The 12,735-nt window shown below is 44.0% G+C and overlaps 1 protein-coding gene across 48 annotated transcripts in view; it reads right to left on the bottom strand.

Moving 5' to 3' along the window:
* SORBS1 (sorbin and SH3 domain containing 1) overlaps window positions 1–12,735 on the bottom strand; it is a 245,001-nt gene that overhangs the window by 183,069 nt on the left and 49,197 nt on the right. The gene's annotated exons all lie outside the window — the stretch shown is intronic.

The following is a 12,735-nucleotide window of genomic DNA, read 5'->3' as shown; positions in this document are numbered from 1 at the left end:
GACTTGAGATGTACTGTAAGCGGAACATACACACTGGATTTTGAAGACTTGGTATGGAAAAGAAACGTAAAAGAGCTCACTGATTTTTTTAAAAATACTGATTATATATTGAAATAATATTTTAGATATACTGGGTTAAAAATATATAGTTAAGATTAATTTCTTTTTACTTTTTTAAGTGTGGCTACTAGAAAAATCTTAAATGACACACGTGGCTCACATCTATTACACAGCCACGTTTGAGGAGACACTCAACATTCTAGGGTGGGCGTTAACAATCCTAATGGAAAAAAATGAGGACGCTGGTCAGGCCTGTCACCTACCAAGTGCATGATCCTCGGCAGGTTCTCTATCTCTTGGAAGCTCAGCTCCTCCCAGACACGGACATGAGAACACCCAGCACACTGGGCCGAGGGGAGCATAATAAGAGTAACTGGAAGCACCAGGCTGACATCTTCTCAAAGCTGGTACTCAACACCTGTGACCTTTCTCACCCTCCTCCTTCCCTGACTGCTTGAAGTCCGTAAAATTTGAACCCAGGATCTCCTGGCATCAAATTTACTAACCACAGTGTGCAGAACTGGGCCGTGACTGCAGGTGGACAGCACAGAGGGTCTCCATCCAGAGGGTACAAAGGAATTACCTGAGGAGCCCTAACCCCGCCCCCTCCCAACCAGAGACTCTGAATATCCACTTGGTGTGGGACCAGGTAGGCACACTGCTCATAAGAACCTTGGAACGTTCTGGTGCCCATGGCCTAGGGTTCCCTCTGAGAAACTGACATGGCTGAGGAACTGTGCTGAACAAGGCAGGTGTGGCTCACGGAGAGGCCAGGAGCTGAGCAGGGCCCTTCCCCAGCAGAGGGCTACTTTCCTGACATCTTGTAAAGCTAGGTGGGAAATGATTGTCTGCCCCGGATGTTGTTTCAAAGGGTGGCTGACACTTCCTGCCTTTACACACGGCCCCTTAAGAGGATCTAAAAGTACAGACAATTTCAAAGTGCCCAACAGCTTGGCAACTGGGCTAAAAAGACTAGGCTGCTTAGCACTCCCACCAGCAACATACAAGAGGGTCCAGGACAGGTCCTCTTTCTGCCCTTGCCTGGTACCCAACACACCAATGCTTGCCTGAACTTCCTGGATGTCAGGCCAGTCCTTCAGGCTCTTCGGCAGAAGTGTTTCTCCTGCTTTCCAAGGAGCCCAGAAAGAGGCCAGGACTTCCGTGGACAGACCTGCAAGTTCCAGTAGCCTGTTTATTCTTCTGGGGCCTTCAACCACTGGAAGAAGTCATCTTACCAAACACGAATGCCAGACAGCAGAGTGCACAGATCAATCCAACCCCAGGAGGCACACCGGCAGAAGACAGAACTTTATCTCAACCAAACAGTCACTGCTCCTTCCTTTGGATTTAAAACCTTCTCTGTGCTAAGCCGTCTCCATCTCAAACCAGTACAAAAGAGCAATTTCCTGGAGAACAAAAATTTAAATATCTTTCCCAGTATTTCTGTCAGTAAAATATGATCATGAAACTCAACCTATTCTTCCTTCTTAGGGCAAATCTCTCTATGAAGAAAAATACAATGTGAACGAATCACTACATTTTCTCCACCGAGTCTGAACTGCCTCCTATTTTTTTGGAAATTGGGTACAAAGTGAATAAGTACCAAATCTGAGAACTCCAATATACTTTTTATTTTTAATGCACGAAAATGATCTGGGGTTTGTTCATAGTAATACAAACTACACGCTGACTCTGGCACATCAGCCCTGGGCCCCTGGATCCCAACCACAGAGTATTTTTCCAAATCACCTACCCCCCACCCCCACCAGAAGTCTGCTTCTCGCATTCTTCTGCCCCACAGTTGGCCTCTGTCTCCCAGCGAGAACATGCCAGAGTAGCATGAACATAACCGAGTCTCCATGTAGCCCTGTCTTCACTTGGGAGCCATGTAAGCAAACAATCCAGCCCAAACATAAAACTCAAAATGTTAGGGATCTCTTGAACACCAATGGGAAGGAATTAAAGTCTTAATGCATTGGGAACTGTCTTTAAAACCCCTCCTCCTGCGCTTCCCTGGTGGCGCAGTGGTTGAGAATCCGCCTGCCGATGCAGGGAGCGCGGGTTCGTGCCCCGGTCCGGGAAGATCCCACAGGCCGCGGAGCGGCTGGGCCCGTGAGCCATGGCCGCTGAGCTTGCGCGTCCGGAGCCTGTGCTCCGCAATGGGAGACGCCACACAGTGAGAGGCCCGCATATCACAAAAAAAACAAAAAAAACAAAAAACAACCCCTCCTCCTTCTCTACCACTTGCTATCCCACACAGAGAGCGCAGCTATCCCCCAAAAGGCTCTCCTCTTCATCTTCCCACTCTCCCCAACTCCCAGCTCATACACACTTTCCCTCTACTTTCCTTTAGCCTCTGGTTCCTTCTCACACACAAGTATTGGGTCTTCTCAGATACAAATACAGGCACTCCTTACCTGCATTCACATATCCACACTCACACAAACTCTGACCGGCCCACTTCTTGGTCCTCCAGCTCATCCTCCACTCATTGCCTCTATATAAAAAAGGACCAGGAACTGAGCTAACCAAGAGAAAATCCTCCTTAAAAGGTAGCGTAACTGGGAAAGCTGAGTAATAGACAACAATTATGTTTAACACAGAGGAAAAAGTCTATGAACACTCACGGTGCCTTGTGGAAAAGGGGTAGAGTTAAATGTCACCACTCAGAACAGAAAAGATGCTCTTTATACCCAGATTATACCGCTGCTGGAGAGACAGCCCCAGCACAGCCATGAAGAAGCCAACACATCTTGGCTTCCAAGAGCTTCCGGTAACACACTGGCTGTGTATATCCATCACTGCATTAATGGGATAAAGTAGTACATGGAGAGGGCTATTTCCTAGGTCTCTGTCCACAGCGGAGATTCATCCTGGTGCTTGGAGAAGTCACAATGATCTGAATATGTGGAACAGTGGGCCTAGCACCATAAAGGACTTCTGAGATGGCTCTGCTTATGCAATGGCCTTGTTCCTTTGTTCATCACACACAGAGACAGTGAGGAGGAAGAGGGAGAAACTATGATGAGAATGACCCAGACTCTACTTTCAAGGAAGTTAAGTACAGGTCATAAGAGCCATACAAGGTAAAAACTGATGAAAAGTTAAGTCTGCTTGTGAAGGAAGTTAAGAGGAGAGATAAAGGACAGCTGCAGGGCACAACTGAAAGAATGCCAAACTGATTCACTTTGTTATAGCAGAAACTAACACACCATCGTAAAGCAATTATACTCCAATAAAGATGTTAAAAAAAAAAAAAAAAGAATGCCAACCTACATGCTGGCTCTACCAAGAATGGCCTTAGGCAAGTTGCTATACCTCTCTGAGCCTATTTCCATACCTGTAAAATGAGAAGGCTGGCCATAGGTGATCAGAGTTCCTTTCCAGCACTGATATTCCACAGCTCTCTGATTTTAAGGACACCTGCAGTGGGGGTCACGAACAGGCAGAGAACAGAATAGAAAGGCAGACAGGAGGAGGAGTACCAACGATCCGAAAATCTTAATTATGATGATCACTGTCGCTCTATGAAAATACTCACTGTACCTTCTAAAGCTACAGTTGTCAAGCGTGGCCAGACTTCCAGGTAGGTTTCTGGCCCATTAATCTTAATACCAGAACAACATGCACAGTGTACTTGGAGCAGGCCATTTGCTTATGAAGACACATTAAGGGCAGGGCCTTCCTCCCACAGTGCTGAAACCCTTCCGTATCCTAATGAAGGCCAGACTTCAAACTCCCTGGTTTGCAAATGAGCAGATAGACTCGGAGAGCCTGAATGACTTCCCCAAGTCACACAGCTTGGACTGGCAGAACCAGGGGTGAAGCCCAGATTGTCTGACTCTTCACCTACTGATAAATGCCGATAAGATAACTGTGTGTGGGCTTCCCTGGTGGCGCAGTGGTCGAGAGTCCGCCTGCCGATGCAGGGGACACGGGTTCGTGCCCCGGTCTGGACAGATCCCACATGCCGCGGAGCGGCTGGGCCCGTGAGCCATGGCCGCTGAGCTGGTGCGTCCGGAGCCTGTGCTCCGCAACGGGAGAGGCCACAACAGTGAGAGGCCCGCGTACCGCAAAAAAAAAAAAAAAAAAAAGATAACTGTGTGGGAGCCCTGCAAAGCTTGGACTCTTAGAAACTCCATGCAGATGCACCTAACTGGTCCAAAAGGATGGGGGTGGATTCTGTAAGAGGGGAGCCAAGAGCAGCCTCCCCTTCCTCCACCACCTTGATAAGCAGGTTCATCACCAGCTCTGGCGGTTGGTATCTACCTAATACCCCGTTACACGTACACGTTCCCATCTTTAAGTAACGCAGGTGGTGGCCTGTACTCTAGAACTGAGGTACTCCAGGTCCTGGGGTGCAACTGAAATCCTCTGCAAAGACCCAACCACTTTCTAAATGCATATCCACAGGCAAGTCACTAAGCATCTCAGGGCTTCAGTTTCCTCATTTGTAGAATAGGGATAACAACACTCCACGCCTCACAGGATTATGAGGAAGATTAAAAGGGGTAATACATGCAAGTGCTTAGCACAATGCCTACAACATAAAAGTTATTATCACTGCACTTTTTCTGGGGAAGAGTCTAGACACCTGGGAGGCAGGGGCTCGGCCGCAGTGCCAGAAGCTCTCCTCCTGCACCCTGATGGGTCCAGATAGAGTGGGTTTATTCCTGAAATGTGTGGAAATTGGAGTTGGGATCTGGTTCTGTCCTTTTAAATGTCCCACTGTTAGGGTGGGGTCTTAAGGGATCCAAGGAGGCATTTCCCAGACACAGAAATGCCTATTTAGTGCCTCCAGGGCAATTCACCAGAGTTCTTTTTCTCCTGCTCTCCAGCAGAGAAAGCCTCAAACCCCTTCCTTCTAGAACAGTGAGGAAGCTAGAGGAGGTACCTCCCTTCCCACAGGATGACCTCAGTTCCATTCCAAGGATAGCATGTGGAACATGGTCTACGTTAACTTTTATTGGGTCATAGATCCCTTTGAGAATCTAATGAAAACTTTGTGGATTCTTCCCCTACTGGGGAACTGTGAAGAGAGAATCAACTAATTCCAGGTACACAACAAGGTGATGTGAAGAAGATCCGAAGCCGAGGTCTTGGTCTGTAAAGAAAGGATTAAAGAGGAAAGAGATTAAAGGAAGGTGTAAGAGATGGGAAGCAACTCAAGTCCTGGCTTTGCTGTTCTTTGGCCTCATGACCTTGGACAAATTACTCAACCTCTGAGTCTCAGCTTCCCCATCGGTAAAATGCTGGGGCTAATTAACAGTGCTTGCTTCACAGAGGAAGAATTATGAGGGTCAAATGAGATCATCTATGTAGACATTTAACATGTATCCGGTACACCTTAAGCACGAACTCAACTGATACCAACTATTATTACCATGATGAGGATGATGATGAGGCAGAAAAAGGTCAGCACAGCCATGAAGCCTTACTGTACTACTGGTTTTGTGGTTTTTTTAGATGTTGCATTTAAGAACAAAATCAAGGCAGGTTTGTTGGGGAGAAATACCAGTACCAGAGGGAATACAGGGTCTTGAGCCCAAAATACAGAAGAGCTCTAACTGCAGAACCCCAACCTTGGGTCCTCAGCTCAGAAAGTCCCACCTTAGGTAGCAATGAAGGGGGAGAACATAGATGAGTGCCTAACGAAGGGCCAACTCAAATATCACACGTCTTTACTCTCAGCTGGAACAGCATCAACTCCATAAAGTAACCCAGTAACTCTCCAATAGGCAGTTAGTCTTTGACTGATCAACAACGGAGGAACTACTACTTAACAAACACAGTGTTGGGTTACATGAAATCTGTCACAGCAAGGGGCATTTAGAAGAAAAATAAATACATATAAAAATAAAAGGGGCATTTTTGATGGTAAAAAAAGACTGGCAATAATAGTTCCATGGCAGCCCTGGCTCCCAACATCCCTATGTTCCAATCTGTTATCCCCTCCTGTATCCTCCACCTTGTTACCAAGCAGCCACGCTTTCCCAAATAAATTTCCTCTAATATAAAAGTAATACATGTTCATCATATAAAGCTGGGAAAACAAAGGAAATCTCAAAGGAAATGATAATCCAACCACCAACATTACCATGTTGATTTATTGCTGCCAGTTTCTCTAAGTCAAATCATTTTTATTGATTTAAAGAATTATGTCACATGGCTTTCCTAAAATGGCCAGCATTTCTGAAGAGTCAGTAAAAGCAGTAAGAATCAAGAAAAGTTTAGAACTGGTTGACAAAAGGGAGACAAGTGCACGCGCACACACGCACACACACGTGTGCAGGGATCGCCTCTCAGAGGCCTCTTGAACTCACAATACAGGATGGTCACTATGGCCACCCCTGAGCTAAGAAATTTAAACTTTGAGGATCAAAAAAGAACTCCACCCATTAAAACAATGCTCTGTAAGTATCAAAAAGTCTAGCATTTCAAAAGAGTGTTTTAAGTACACATTTTAAAAAACCCAAAGCCTATGATGTGTTCCTTGGCACGAAGCTGGGTCAGTTCCTGGTGGGGCTCCAGGGTAGAATTTCAAAAGAGATATAATTATTCCTCATGTCACTGATACCATTCTATCAGATGCAAATAAATCAAAATCATAACGATAAAGAAAAACAAAACTGAACCTCTCTGGCAACGCACTGGGTGCTTAGAAAACATGAGTTTTTACCAGCATCTTTTATGGCTGCCTCTTAAAACCATTTTCGATACCACTTATGCCAGAAAAACAGGAAGAATAATTGGTTGACCAGTTTCAAGGCTGTCCTCATCTGTTTAGTGGAGGGGCATCCCAGACAAGGATGTCCGTTCAGCAGGAAAGAACTTTCCAAGAGATGAGCGAGCACCCGTCACTGGAAAAGGGCGGCCCCTTCAGTGAGAGCCCCACTGCCAGAGGTATGCAAGCAGAGTTATACAAACCATGTGACTTCCAGGGTCCCTCACAACTTTAAAATTCAGCCTTCGTTTCAGAAGGGGCTGCCCTGTTGCCTTCCCTCATTCCTCATTCACGAGAAAGATGGCAAGATCACTGGCATGAGTTCCAGTGAAGTCTTCTCCAGAACTCAGACGGGCCACACATAGAGGCAAAGGGCAAGAGATAGGAGTCACTCCTGAGCCTGAAGGAGACAGGTAAGCCCAGAAGCATGTCCTCTAGGACTGGACAAAGAATTCAGACATGTCTGTGGGTGGCTCTGGGAACAAAGTGGAACGCTGAGACTCGGAGTAGAGTCCACATGCCCTATCCTGAGACTGGACTGCAGCAGCTCTTCTGGAAAAGGTGGCACTTTTAGGATTTAATACAGATCCCCAAGACACAGGCAGCTCTGCCACTTTCCCACAAACCCTGGACATCACCGGTCAAATATAAGCAGAAGCCACCTCCTTAAGAGTGTCCTAGAGCTGAGAGGTCAAGAAAGGAGCCTCCTAGGACCCCCAAGATAACCAAGTCCAGCAAACGATGGCCTGCAATTAACTGGGACAGTATTTTTTCTACACTCTATGATAGAGGCAAAGGACAACAAAATAAGTTGATATTTGGTCCCAAAAAACCACATCCAGAAGACGTCCTAATTCAATCCAGCTTCTAACGGGCCCTTGGTTACGGTTGGTCCACAGAGCTAGTAACAACACACGGCCCAATTCAAACCTACAGCTTGGAATTTTGGACAGACTTTAAAGTCTTATTGGCAAGATCACAAAAGGCCAAAAGATGTGCATGTTATTCCACGTAGGGAGCCCCATGTCCCTCTAGGATAAGGCATGACACTCCTGACTTCTGGAGAAGACAGGATTTTTCTTCCTCCAAAGATAAGGGGGTTGGGGCACAGCGCATGGGGAGCGGGAGGAGAGCAAACTCCTCGGGAAGAGCCAATAGATAATACCCCAAAGTAGCAAAACATGCAAGCTATTGAAAAACGTGTAAGTAAATAGCAAAAGAATCAGCTACGATTTTTAAGGGACTGCCACAGGGGATGGCAGGTAGGGGGAGGGGAGGAAGGAGATGGTGTTCCTGGAGAACTGTTTGATTCTTGAAACTACATGCATGAGTAAATTTGATAAAAAGTACAAACTGGAGCAGATGGAGTTAGGAAAAACGATATACACGTTGTGTATGCCGCTGCTGCCACCCCTCCCCGCAGCAACCTCCGCGGAAGCGAAGTTGCCCAGGCTTGTTGGGGCAACCTTCTTAACACGAACGCTGGTGCGACACGTGAACCATGGTTCCCACTCTATGCTGCGAGCAGATGGCACGCCACTTAGCTCTGGAAACTCGACTGCCAGCAGAGCCAGCTGTTTTCTCTTTTTCCTTTGCAAGTCCAGAAAAGTTTATTGGCGTTGTTACCTTTTCAAAACAATGTCAATAATTAGCCTTACTACATAACTCTCTGCAGTATGGACTAGAATTCTGGGAAAGTCGAGAAAATCTCCTCAACATTGCTGATTTCATACAGCATTACATTCAGTCTTCATGTCTCCAGAGGCTCCTCTTGGCTGTGAGAATTTCTCATACTTCCCTCATTTCTGATGACCTCGACAATGTTGAGGAGTACTGCCCTGTTCTAAAGCCTCAGAGTCTTCTGCTTCAGTTGGCAGGAAGGGAGAGAGACAGTGGAGGAGCCACTTCACATTCATAAAAACCCCAGCTTAGAGGAGCAGTCCATCCTTTTGTATTTCTGGTATGGAGTGATGGAGATCTCCTCTAGCACCCAGTGCTAAGGCAACATTTCCAATTTGAACATTCCATTGTTCAGGCTGCTGCAGGTGGCCCAGCTTTAGGAAAACCAGCTGGGCGGCTGAAAAAGTCTTGGTGCTCCAGCCGGGTGTCAGGCCTGTGCCTCTGAGGTGGGAGAACAGAGTTCAAGACATTGATATTTCGTGGGGCCAGGAGGTCTCTGGTGGACCAAACAGCAAAAGCTCTCTCAGAGATCTCCATCTCAATGCTAAGACCCAGCTCCATGAACGATCAGCAAGCTACAGTGCCGGACACCCTTTGGCAAACAACTTGAAAGACAGGAACACAACCCCACCCATTAGCAGAGAGGCTGCCTAAAATAATAAGGTAACACACACCCCAAAACACACCACCAGACGGAGTTCTGCCCACCAGAAAGACAAGATCCAGCCTCATCCACCAGAACACAGGCACCAGTCCCCTCCACAACCCACTGAACCAACCTTACCCATGAGGGGCAGACACCAAAAACAACAGGAACTACGAATGTGCAGCCTGCAGAAAGGAGACCCCAAACACAGTAAGTTAAGCCAAATGAGAAGACAAAGAAATAAACAGCAGATGAAGTAGCAAAGTAAAAACCCACCAGACCAAACAAATGAAGAGGAAATAGTCAGTCTACCTGAAAAAGAATTCAGATTAATGATAGTAAAGTGATCCAAAATCTTGGAAACAGAATGGAGAAAATACGTTTAACAAGAAACGTTTAACAAGGACCTAGAAGAACTAAAGGGCAAACAAACAATGCTGAACAACACAATAAATGAAATTTAAAATTCTCTAGAAGAAATCAATAGCAGAATAGCTGAGGCAGAAGAATGGATAAGTGACCAGGAAGATAAAATAGTGGAAATAACTACTACAGAGCAGAATAAAGAAAAAAAGAATGAAAAGAACTGAGGACAGTCTCAGAGACCTCTGGGACAACATTAAATGCACCAACATTCGAATTACAGGGGTCCCAGAAGAATAGAAAAAGAAACGGACTGAGAAAATATTTGAAGAGATTATAGTCCAAAACTTCCCTAATATGGGAAAGGAAATAGTCAAGTCCAAGAAGTGCAGAGTCCCATACAGGATAAATCCAAGGATCAACACTCCAAGACACATATTAATCAAAGTATCAAAAATTAAATACAAAGAAAAAATATTAAAAACAGCAAGGGAAAAGCAACAAATGACTTACAAGGGAATCCCCATAAGGTTAACAGCTGATCTTTCAGCAGAAACTCTGCAAGCAAGAAGAGTGTGGCAGGACATATTTAAAGTGATGAAAGGGGAAAACCTACAACCAAGATTACTCTACCCAGGAAGGATGTCATTCAGATTTGACAGAGAAATTAAAACCTTTACAGACAAGCAAAAGGTAACAGAATTCAGCACCACCAAACCAGCTTTACAACAAATGCTAAAGGAACTTCTCTAGGCAGGAAACACAAGAAAAGGAAAAGATCTACAATAACAAACCCAAAACAATTAAGAAAATTGTAATAGGAACTCACATACCAATAACCACCTTAAATGTAAATGCTCCAACCAAAAGACATAACTGGCTGAATGGATACAAAAACAAGACACATATATATGCTGTCTACAAGAGACCAACGTCAGACCTAGGGACACATACAGACTGAAAGTGAGGGGAAGGAAAAAGATATTCCATGCAAATGGACATCAAAAGAAAGCTGAAGTAGCAATTCCTATATCAGACAAAATAGACTGTAAAATAAAGACTATTACAAGACACAAAGAAGGACACTACATAATGATCAAGGGATCAATCCAAGAAGAAGATATAACAATTGTAAATATTTATGCACTCAACATAGGAGCACCTCAATACATAAGGCAAATGCTAACAGCCATAAAAGGGGAAATCAACAGTAACACAATCATACTAGGGGACGTTAACACCCCACTTTCACCAATGGACAGATCATCCAAAGTGAAAATAAATAAGGAAACACAAGCTTTAAATGATACATTAAACAAGATGGACTTAATTGATATTTACAGGACATTCCATCCAAAAAACAGAATACACTTTCTTCTCAAGTGCTCATGGAACATTCTCCAGGATAGATCATATCTTGGGTCACAAATCAAGCCTTGGTAAATTTAAGAAAACTGAAATCGTATCAAGTATCTTTTCCAACCACAATGCTATGAGAGTAGGTATCAATTACAGGAATAAATCTGTAAAAAATACAAGCACATGGAGGCTAAACAATACACTACTAAATAACCAAGAGATAACTGAAGAAAGCAAAGAGGAAATTTAAAAATACCTAGAAACAAACAACAATGAAAATACAATGACCCAAAACTTATGGGATGCAGCAGAAGCAGTTCTAAGAGGGAAGTTTATAGCAATATAATCCTACCTCATGAAACAAGAAACATCTCAAATAAACAATCTAAACTTACACCTAAAGCAATTAGAGAAAGAAAAAAAACAACAAGTTAGCAGAAGGAAAGAAATCATAAAGATCAGATCAGAAATAAATGAAAAAGAAATGAAGGAAACAGTAGCTAAGATCAGTAAAACTAAAAGATGGACTTCCCTGGTGGCGCAGTGGTTAAGAATCCTCCTGCCAATGCAGGGGACACAGGTTCCAGCCCTGGTCGGGGAAGATCCCACATGCTGCAGAGCAACTAAGCCCGTGTGCCACAACTACTGAGCCTGCACTCTAGAGCCCATAAGCCACAACTACTGAAGCCCGCACACCTAGAGCCCATGCTCCAGAACAAGAGAAGCCACCACAATGAGAAACCTGTGCACCGCAACAGAGTAGCCCCCCGCTCACCGCAGCGACAGAAAGCCTGCACACAGCAATGAAGACCCAACACAGCCAAAAGTAAATTAAAAAAAAAAAAATCTTCCAACAAACAAAAGCCCCAGACCAGATGGTTTCACAGGCGAATTCTATCAATCATTTAGAGAAGAGCTAACATCTATCCTTCTCAAACTCTTCCAAAATATAGCAGAGGGAGGAACACTCACAAACTCATTCTATGAGGCCACCATCACCCTGATACCAAAACTGGACAAAGATGTCACAAAAAAAGAAAACTACTGACCAACATCACTGATGAACATAGATGCAAAAATCCTCAACAAAATATTAGCACACAGAATCCAACAGCACATTAAAAGGATCATACACCATGATCAAGTGGGGTTTATCCCAGGAATGCAAGGATTCTTCAATATACACAAATCAATCAATGTGATAAACCATATTAACAAACTGAAGGAGAAAAACCATATGATCATATCAATAGATGCAGAAAAAGCTTTCGACAAAATTCAACACCCATTTATGATAAAAACCTCTCCATAAAGTAGGCATAGAGGAAACTTACCTCAACATAATAAAGGCCATATATGACAAACCCACAGCCAACATTGTTCTCAATGGTGAAAAACTAAAACCATTTCCACTAAGATCAGGAACAAGACAAGGTTGCCCACTCTCACCACTATTATTCAACATACTTTTGAAACTTTTAGCCACAGCAATCAGAGAAGAAAAGGAAATAAAAGGAATCCAAATCGGAAAAGAAGAAATAAAACTGTCACCGTATGCAGATGACATGATACTATACAGAGAGAATCCTAAGGATGCTACCAGAAAACTACTAGAGCTAATCAATGAATTTGGTAAAGTTGCAGGATACAAAATTAATGCACAGAAATCTCTTGCATTCCTATACACTAATGATGAAAAACCTGAAAGAGAAATTAAGGAAACACTCCCATTTACCATTGCAACAAAAACTATAAAATACCTAGGAATAAACCTACCTAAGGAGACAAAAGGCCTGTATGCATAAAACTATAAAACACTCATGAAAGAAATTAAAGATGATATAAACAGATGGAGAGATACACCATGTTCTTGGATTGGAAGAATCAACACTGTGAAAATGAC

Source organism: Kogia breviceps, chromosome 2, assembly GCF_026419965.1.
Source record: "Kogia breviceps isolate mKogBre1 chromosome 2, mKogBre1 haplotype 1, whole genome shotgun sequence".
Lineage (NCBI taxonomy): Eukaryota > Metazoa > Chordata > Mammalia > Artiodactyla > Physeteridae > Kogia > Kogia breviceps.
Note: the sequence above shows the minus strand (reverse complement) of the source record. Positions and strands in the feature narration are given on the sequence as shown.